The following is a 10,488-nucleotide window of genomic DNA, read 5'->3' on the forward strand; positions in this document are numbered from 1 at the left end:
TCAGTTATGGGTTAAAAGGATAAAGGTTTTTAAGTTTATCAATTACAAAGACATGTTGGGTTCATGTCCTAGGTACTGAGGTGAAGTATTATTTATCAGGATCAACTTTTTATATATATATGTATATATATATATATATATATATATATATATATATATATATATATATATATATATATATATATATATATATATATATATATATATATATATATGGGGAAGTGTTTAAAAAAATGGCCGAGAGCCACCAAGTTTTACCCTTAGGAACAAACTTGAGAAACTTCTCGATGAATTCTGTCCACAAATTTCTCTCATGTGAATTCTACTACGTCAACAAACTTTTATCTGGATTTTAAAACTGGAAATATGAATTATTACGTCCTAAATCAACAAAAGGTGACCTGGTGCAAGTAATAGCAATATTATGAGAGGACACCTTGGTGGGAGGAAATTTTTGTGTAATTTCTTTAATGTTGCTCCAATAATACAGTATTGTTATGACTGGCACCAGGGCACCTTTTGTTGCTTTAGGAGTATAAACGCCCGGCTTGTTGTGAACACAAAACAGAGGCGTTCTTGGCGTAAGCTGTGGTAACATTTTGTAAGTATCCGTAATTGTCTCATGTATCTTATTTCCACCTGGTAAATGAATACTGATGTATTTTGGGTAAAATTGCAGTTTGGGCCAATATGCCCAGTATTTTAGAAATTAGTTTATCCTGTGTATATTTTGGTGTGATTTAATCGAATTTGACCTTTATTTCCTGGGGAAAGTACCCGTTTTAGAGTTTATCCCCCTAAAAAGTATGGAAAACTTTAAAATTAATTTCTGACTTTATTATTCTTTCCTCCTGGTTGAAATGGGGTTAAAAATACTCCAAATAGGGAGATTTAAAGGTTGGGGATGTTAAAACAGTCAGCTGAGTATTGGCCGAAACTGCAATAATACCTATTATATATATATATATATACTGTATATATATACACTGGTATATTTCATATGTGTATATGCTAGTATATTTTATATATGTATATACTGGTATATTTTATATATGTATTTACTGGTATATTTTATATATGTATATACTGGTATATTAAATATATGTATATACTGGCATATTTTATATATGTATATACTGTACAGTGCTGGTATATTTCATATATGTATATATATGGGTATATTTCATATACAGTATGTATATACATACTGGTATGTTTTATGTATGTATATACTGATATATGGTAAGTATTGATGACTGACCGACGGTCGACTTTTCATAGAAAATTATTTTTAAAATGCCGCAAATCACTATTTTCTATAGTAGACACTGTTGTAGTTTGTACAAATGTGTTAAAAAATGGTTATTTGTAAATTAAACCTAACCTAAATTTAGTGGGTATGAAAAACAGACTTCACCAACCTAGCCAAACAAACAGACTTAACCTTACCTAACATCCTTACCCAGACCCCCTGGTATACAGTATTAAACAGAAGGAACTTACTATGTTATGGTGTAATTTAACGTTTTTGTGAACGTGAGAGCTCGGCTTTGATCCAGCCCGGGCGGCGGAGTGTTTTGAAATACTGTACGTCATACAAAACAGACTTTGCACACAAACCCAGTTCAACTTCACAGTATTGCTGTGAAAAGTACTTTGCTAGAAAGATGTTTATAAATAAAAGTACAATACTGGGTTTAATCTTGGCATTTTCAAGCCAAGTTCCTTTATAAGCACTAGAACTGTAGCACAAGATTGGCAACAAACTTCACACGCCACGTCACGCTGAAAATGAAACTGGCGCTGGAAAGAACACGGCCGCATTACTGCCGGAAAGACACAGTAGTGCACCTTAGGCGCCTAATTATGTACAAAACAAAGCATTTGCACAAAAAATGATTATCATAACAGAACTCACTATTTGTTGAAAATAATGTAAGAAAATAAACAGTAAAACAAATAACTTGTCCGCAGGTCAGTCGTCAATATAAACCATTTTATGTCTGGTTCTAACCTAACCTCACCTCCCCAACGTTTTTATTGTAAATATAATTTTTGTTTGTTACAGATGTTACAACAAAACTTTGGGAAATTGAACTGCTCCATAACAGATGAAAATGATAACTGGAGCATGGAACGAGAGCTGCCACCAGCACTATCACCAACACTACCATCACCATGGCACTATCATCACTGCCACCACCACAGCACCACCACCTATGGCAAGGTAAACTATAGGAACAGCTCTTATAGCCTATACAGGAAGTCTTTGTGCCCGTCAAACTCCTAAGACAAGTTGTTGTAAATGTGCTGCTGTTAGTCATTTGTCTGTCTGTCGGTCTTCCTTTTTTATATATTTCTATCTATATAACAGTCAGTGGCTCCCAGCCTGTTGTCCGTGGGAGTAATTTGAACCACGTGTTCATAATAAAGCTAATCATGGCTTGACCCTCCTAGCAGAGTGCCAGAGTTTAAACCAAGGGTCTACTACCTTCATATTTGTGGCTGGCATTATAACATCTAAAATATGTGATGAGTGGCCGGCTAAGTTGATAAGGTAAGATAAGGATGTTGGAACACTTGATGCAGGAAACACCTAATCTGATACTCTTTGTTAAACTGGTAAATTATACCTGACAATGCTAGTCCATAAAGTACGTATAACAATTACTGTTGAAAATCTGCTTTAAATCCTTTTGTTTAGCAGCAGACATGGGCAATCATTGTCAGCCATATATTGATGAGGTTAAAGATAATATGCAGACAATTTGACCAAGGACAGCTGACAAAGCCATGAGATACTTATTTCCAGTAGATTCTTTATGCCAAGAGCATGTGGTGTTCTTAGGGCCAGGCAGTCTCCTCTCTAGGTACAGTATTAACATTGCTTAACTTCAATATTCAGACAAGAAGCGGTGTTTCCAACGTGGTAGTACTGTGCTCTTGGTGATGCACAGCTGTAGATCTTGGATCTGCAGATTAATATCCTGAAACATATTCACAAAACTGCAAGTCATTGTTAGACTTTGGAGAAAATAAATGTGAATCAGGTAACGCTAAGGTGTTGACTTGTGTAAAGACTTAGTACTGTACTGTACCTCTTAAAGCTCTTTGACAGTCATAAGAAAGGCAATTGTGGTACTGTAGTAGCTTTTACTAAATTTGAACCAGATTTCACAAAAATTGCAGAGGATATTCTATTCAATTGAATTGAATGCGCGTCATAGTAACTATTTCCTCTGTATTGTTCTATGTGAATCATAATTTTGTTGTATTAGTATTTATTACCACCCATTAGGATACTCAAACAAAATTTCCGTATGCCATTACAGTACTTGTCTGAATACAGTACCGGTACAGTATAAAGTTTAATTCTATACTGCTTAATGCTCAATTTCAAGTTTTATTTAATGTACATTGCATAAATACTGTGTTGGCTGATTTCTTGTTTATAATGTGGCTGATTAATGTATAAAGGTTGCTGACCCCTGGTTTAAACCATCTGAGCTAATGGTGCTTGACAGAGTTCTGGGTGGCAATGGTCCGCTACCTTATTATCAGCAAACTGGTTATCCTGGTGCTTTGCCATTCTCGTCTACCTGTCTCTGTGAAGCAGGTATTTTCACGCTGTTCAGCATCAAATAAAAACTCATATATCGACTCCACGTGGAAGATGGCCTCGACTGTGCCCTGGCTGTGACTAAACCACTGATGCCACAATTGGTGACAAAAACCAATGTCAGCTAACCCACTGAGTTTTAATTAACTTTTTTAATGTTCTTTTTGTCTGTGCGTAAATTATGCACACATACACAGCATCCTTAGTTTTGAGTACCCGAGTTGTTGTGGAGTTGAGTTTATTTATGTGAGATTATAATACTGTACACAGCATTTACTGCAGACACAACAGTGGTTTATATTGTTCACATAAACTATCCATGACTTGGAATCTTTTATTGTATGGCATTTATATTTTATATTGTCCCTGTAGCTACTGGTACTGTTTATACCACTAATAATAATAAAATATTAAAGTATCACACCCAACTGCTCATTCCAGCGACGTTTAGTTTGTTTCATCGAAGAAAGATTTAGACTGGGGCACCGGAAGTTATCATATCTTGTCTGGGGGTCACAGAACGGAACAGGTTGGGAACCACTGATCTAACTGCTTATGTATGTTCGTGTGTCTGTCTTTCTGTGCTTTTCAGTATATCTATCAATTTATCTGTCCATTATCTGCCAATACCCATCTCAATCAGTTTTATCTATATTTGTCAATCTATTTATCAATACAGTACAAGTATTTGTCAGTCTGTCAATCTATGTACTGTATGTCTATCCATATGGCTTACCAATATCTGTCATTATTTATTTATTATTTAGAGAATGTATATAAAGATGATTTAAAACTTGCATTCACAGCATAATTGACTTTTTAGATATTCTAAATATCTTTAATTATTTCAAAGGTCATTAATTAACACTAATTACTTGAATTTTTAAACTATGAACCCAGATCCTTAATCAGCATATAAAGTAGTACCTTTGTGTAGTTTTTTATTATATTTTCTTTATTTATAAGCCACGTCATTTATATGGAGTTTAATTAGTGTTAAAAAAGTGTTTTTTTCTGAGACATGAATTTGTGAGGTCAGACTGTACACTGTGCACTGTAGGTGCCGGATAACTAGCATTCTACTGTATATATATCTGTCTAAAATACTGTATTAAATGTACCACCAATTTAGGTGGGAATATTAAGGCAAAAATGACAGATTATATCAAGCATACAAGGCTTACAGTCCCAAGAAAGTTGACATCAACCAAATGTATAAAACAAACAACTTCTGTACTGGATGACTATTAATTTATGGACATATTTTTATCATAAACTATTGTGTATATTATTTTATTTTATTTTATTTATTTATTGTTACAGATGAGTTAACGACTAAACCTTAGGAAATTGAGCAGCACCATCACAGCTGAAAATGATAACTGCAAGCTGAGACAAAGAGCTAACATTGTAGAATTTAATTCCTATGAACACTATAACACCGCCACTACTACCACAGCACCACCACCACCACATATGGCAAGGTAAACTAAAGGAGTTATTTGTCCCCCTGTCTGTCTTCCATTTATATCTTTCTATCTACTTAACTGTTTATGTGTGTTTGTGTGTCTGTCTGTCTTTTTGTGCCTTTCAGTATATCTATCAATACCTATCTCAGTCTGTTTTATCTACTATATACTGTATCTGTCAATCTATTTACCAATACAAGTCGGTAAATTTACATTTCAACCAATATGGCTCTTGAGTTGAGCAATGTTATCGTAACCATTAACCTAATACTGTATGTTGAATAGCAGAACGGTAGCAATAATGTAAGAAATTTAACTAGGGAGTTAAGAACATAAGAAAATAAGGAGTCTGCAATAGGCCGATTGGCCTGTGCATGGCAGCTCCTGTCGGGAGTTACAACCACCCTCTATCGTCCATGAATCTATCTAGTCTCCTTTTAAAACTTTCCAGCGCCCCAGCACTTACTACAAAGTTGCTAAGCTTGTTCCACTCATTTGTGAACCAGTTTCTTCCTATCTCCTTCCTAAACCTAAACTGATCCAACTTAAATCCATTGCTACGAGTCCTATCTTGCTCGGATATTATAAGAACTTTCTCTATATCTCCTTTATTGATTCCTTTCACCCACTTAAATACTTCTATCATATCTCCCCGCACTTTTTGTCTTTCTAGGGAATGCAGGTTTAGTTTCTTTAATCTATCATGATAGCGAAATTTTCTAAGTCCCAGAATAATTTTTGTCATTCTTCGCTGCACCGACACCAGTGAATTGATATCCATTCTATGATAAGGGCACCAGAACTGAAAAGCATAATTGAGGTGCTGCCTGACTAGCGCAAAGTATAATTGCAATATAACCTCCGCACTCTTATTATTTACCCTTCTAGATGTGAAACCTAATACTCTGTTTGCCTTATTTCGAACATTAACGCACTGTTTTCTAGGCCAAAGGTCCGGGCTTACGAGTACCCCTAGGTCTCTTTCACAAGTCGACTTCTCTAGCTTGATGTTGTTAAGGCTGCATACGTTTACAGTATTTGTTCTTCCAATATTAAGTACACTACACTTGCTGGTGTTGAATTTCATTTGCCATTTCTCTGACCACTCCTGCAGTTCATTTAAATCCTCCAGTAGTGCATTTGCATCCTGCCCTGAATTAATCTGCCGCCCTATTTTGGTGTCATCTGCAAACTTGCTTATGTCACTGCTGATCCTAGTGTGAGGGCGCGTGTTTCCCACAACAACACCTCTACACCACCCTCATCTTACTTACTTCTCTTAGTTCTTACTCTTACTAAGTTCTGTCACCTATTCTTTTGGTAGCATGGTCATTCTTTTGGTAGCATGGTCATTCTTTTGGTAGCATGGTCATTCTTTTGGCAGCATGGTCATTCTTTTGGTAGCATGGTCGAGGGTCTAGGCACATGGGTATGGTAATTCTGGTATCAAGTCACTTGGATGGAAATAAAGGTAAAATACTGTGGGAGAAATAAATACACCTAAAGTACTCTAAAAACAATTTTATTAATATGAAATCAAGGGGAAAAGATATATTATTAATCATATGACTACCAGGCTCAACTCCTGGGCTTATTGCAGACTCAGTACTTTCTTCTTTACTTATTTTCTTATTTACATATTTTCTTATTTCTTTACTCAACAGTATTACTCAGATCTTACATTCTTACTGCACACAACATTACTGGTGTTACATTACATGGCATAGCAGGACCAGTTCCTTGGCCCTACTCACAATACATAGTACATGGCACTCATTGTAGATTACTTTCCTCAACATACACGTTAATACTGACACTAGCATATACAGGGGTCCACTACCCAATATGGGACAATTATTTCCAACTAATTATCCCTAACATACATGTTACAACCCTCTCTGTGACATATACTTCCAAGGAGTAACCCAGGGTAGAACACTGGGGCTCACGACCGTTGTTGTGGTTGGTAGTACAGTAGCCAGACACATGGCGAGTCTGGGGTCTGGCCCAACGAGGCAGTGAAGCACATTTATCAGGCCGCATCGGTGCCATCGTTTCATATATGGTCCCTGCTGGGTATCTACTACATCCGGGGCAGTTGTTGAGTTGTTGAGCGATGCAAGAATCACAATGGGATCTGGAGAAACGTTGGAGCAGCGTCAGGGGACGGACTGGGAAGCATGACAACACAAACAACTCTCTTGTCTAGACGACAGACGTATTTAAGTTATATTACTTCTTACACTGGGTGAATGACAATTCAACTGTTAAAGCATGAACACTGATATTCACTACAATTGACTGAATTAACTGAATGGCTACACATAAACATACCTGGAGAAACGTTGGAGAGGGTCAGGGGACGCTTGCCCTGCGCGATTCACGGGTATAAATACCCCTGAGTTGCCAGTGATTGCTACTCACGCAATGACAATAATCACAAACAAACTAACTGTTACTCATTCAAAGATGACCCTCAGTTGACAAAGGTGTGGCAAATTACTTGAGTTGATTTACACAGACTAATTCAAGATTGAGCTTCCCAGGAGAAAGTGGAATAACAACGCATTGATAACTGTCTTCACAAAGGCGGGACTCTGGGAGGGAAACGCAAGTGTAGCGTCTATGGGGAAAAACACGTCTTCTCAGGGGTCGCTAACTCACTCATGTTTTGCGGTCGTGGAGTTTAATAAGAATCATTAGTTAAATAGATCAGCAGTCAACGTGACCATGACACTAGTATGTAGATCATTTATGTAGATCATGAACAAGAGTGGGCCCAGGACTGACCCCTGGGGAATCCCACTAGTTACACAGCCCCACTCAGATTTAAAACCATCTACGCTGACCCTCTGTGTTCTATCGGTGAGCCATGATTTTATCCAATTTAAAACAGCCCCCTCGATACCAGGAGCCTTAGCTTTTCTCAGAAGCCTCTGATGCGGTACTCTGTCAAATGCTTTGCTAAAGTCTAAGTAAATAACATCGTAATTTTCGTTATTATCTACTACCTCATAGACTTTCATAAAAAACGTCAGCAGGTTTGTTAGACAAGATTTTCCCTTTGTAAATCCATGTTGAGAGTTGTAGATTAATTTGTTTTCTCTAAATGCGATCAGATGCTATTTGCTAAAATCGATTCAAGAAATTTCCCTATTAACAACGTCAAACTAATCGCCCGGTTATATATTTGTTGCATATTTCATGTAGATCCACAATGGAAATGTGGATAAGATAAATCTTTTTAAAATCACACAGGAAAAAAGGAAACAATGGAGCACCTTAGCTTTTGTCTTTATTCAAGACATCTTCAGAGGTAACTGAATTACATAAGCCTCTCTCAGTTCTTGTAATTCAGTTGCCTCTGAAGATGTCTTGAATAAAGACAAAAGCTAAGGTGCTCCATTGTTTCCATTTTTCCTGTGTGATTTTATCAAGATATGTTTAATTTAATTTAGGTTATATTTAGTTAAAGTAATATTTAATCGTTACCTGAATCGTAAATAATTTCTCCTGATTTAAATAATAGTCTTGTGTGAGTCTACATTCCTTTGTCTGCGCGCACATCCTACCAGCTACCATTAAATGTCAAATTACCTGCCATCGTCAGTTCCTTATCGATCCTGACCAGAGAAACACAACCTTCAATAAAAGCCAGTGATCATGGAGGTGCTCACCAACTAAGCCTACCATTAATTCCTGACCTCCATCCACATCAGCAAACCTTGAATATCATATTTATATTGTAGGATATCCTAACTTTATACTTTGTACGTACGGTGATATCTCCGTTAGCCGGAACAATTGGTGCAGAACGCTTCAGGGAATGAGAGATTTCTGGGTCACGAGACGACTCTCTCAAAGTCGGAAAAAATCCCTCATCCCCGGAATTTTCCAGGTAACAAAAAATTTTATCGGAAGTTCCAGAAATTGGCCATTACGTCATCTCTTGAACCCGGAACAATATCCTCCGTGCCCAGAATTTTCTGGTTACCGAAAAAATTTTCTCGCAATTTCCGTAAAATGTGCCCGATTTTCATCTCTCAAAACCGGAAAAAACTCCCCCATCCTCGGAATTTCTAGGCGCGGGTATCGGAAAAATCTCAGAATTTTCCGGAAAATGTGCCCCTCGGAAAATCGTTCCCAAAGCAGGAATTTTCCGGAAAATTCTGGCTTTGGGAATTATTTTCCAAGAAAATTTCAATTCCGGCTATCGGAGAGTTGCTGGTTTGAGGGATTCCAGTTAACGGAAATATTACTGTAGTCTGATGTAATATAAATTCCGACATTGCCACTTAAGGTAATCACCCACTTCGAGTGTTTATATAATGTGTATAACATAATGTAAATATTTCTTGTCCTAATGTCAACCAATTGAGGACAAATTTGTTTTTTCGGTGGTTTAGACAATTTTAAGACACTTTCTTCTGTGACGTTTCCCTCACAAAAAAACTTAAATACTGTATTGTATATCATGGGATCCAAGGGGATGGAGCCCCTCATTAGGAGGTTCGGTTAGGTCATTTGCGAGGGAAACATCATAGAAGAAAAGTGTTTTAAAATTGTCTAAGTCATTAAATCTATCTAACTTATGTATATCTGTCAGTATCTATTTTTATATTTTCATCTCATTCTATGTCTGTCTATCACCCAATCTATCTATATCTACCTGTCTATGTATCTAACTACTGTATTAATGTTCCACTAATTTAGCTGGGAATATTAAGGCAAAAATTACAAAAGTTTGTTAAGCATGCAAGGTTTACAGTCCCAAGAAAATTCACATAAACCAAACTTGCATAAAACAAACAATTGCAGTACTGGATGACTATTAATTCATGGATTTATTTTTATTATAAACTGCTTTGTATATTAAATGTATTTTTGTTTGTTTGTTACAGATGAGTTAACGTCTAAACCTTGACAAATTAACAACTGGATCATGGAGACACTGCTGTTACAGGTATGTCAATATCTCAATTTTTCTAGGTATGTCTAACTGTCTATCTTTATGTATCTGTATCTCTATATCTTTCTATCAGTCTTCCAAAACCTGCATGTCAGTCAGTCTGTCTGTTTGGTATCTATATCATCTGTCAGACTGTCTTTATCTATACAAGTTTCTGTCTCATCTATATCTATGCTATCAGTCAGAAAGATATTGGCAGTGAGTGAGGAAGGTGGGTTCACAAGAAGTGCAATGGAGTGGATGGAAGACTGCAAGATGTTGCTGATTGTAAGTGATATGTATGTGCAGGTAAATATGTGTCCATGGCAAGACTGAAGAAATTCATCACTGAAGATTATCCCTGGATTGTGTGGATGAGTTCTGCTGCCTGGGTGACATGATCAGTGCTGGTGGGGGTGCTGAAGGCTGCTGTGTTCTGAGTCATGGATGAG

General features: G+C 36.7%; 1 long non-coding RNA gene across 2 annotated transcripts in view; it reads left to right on the forward strand.

Moving 5' to 3' along the window:
• Positions 1-10,482, forward strand: part of LOC121863507 — a 41,242-nt gene extending 30,760 nt beyond the window's left edge. For both annotated transcript variants that reach the window (XR_006088414.1, XR_006088413.1), the window contains 3 exons: positions 2,069-2,227; positions 4,943-5,103; positions 9,990-10,482. This is a non-coding gene — a long non-coding RNA (uncharacterized LOC121863507). The remainder of the gene's footprint in view (positions 1-2,068; positions 2,228-4,942; positions 5,104-9,989) is intronic.
• The last annotated feature ends 6 nt before the right edge of the window (positions 10,483-10,488 follow it).

Source organism: Homarus americanus, unplaced genomic scaffold (assembly GCF_018991925.1).
Source record: "Homarus americanus isolate GMGI-L3 unplaced genomic scaffold, GMGI_Hamer_2.0 scaffold41366, whole genome shotgun sequence".
Taxonomy (NCBI): domain Eukaryota; kingdom Metazoa; phylum Arthropoda; class Malacostraca; order Decapoda; family Nephropidae; genus Homarus; species Homarus americanus.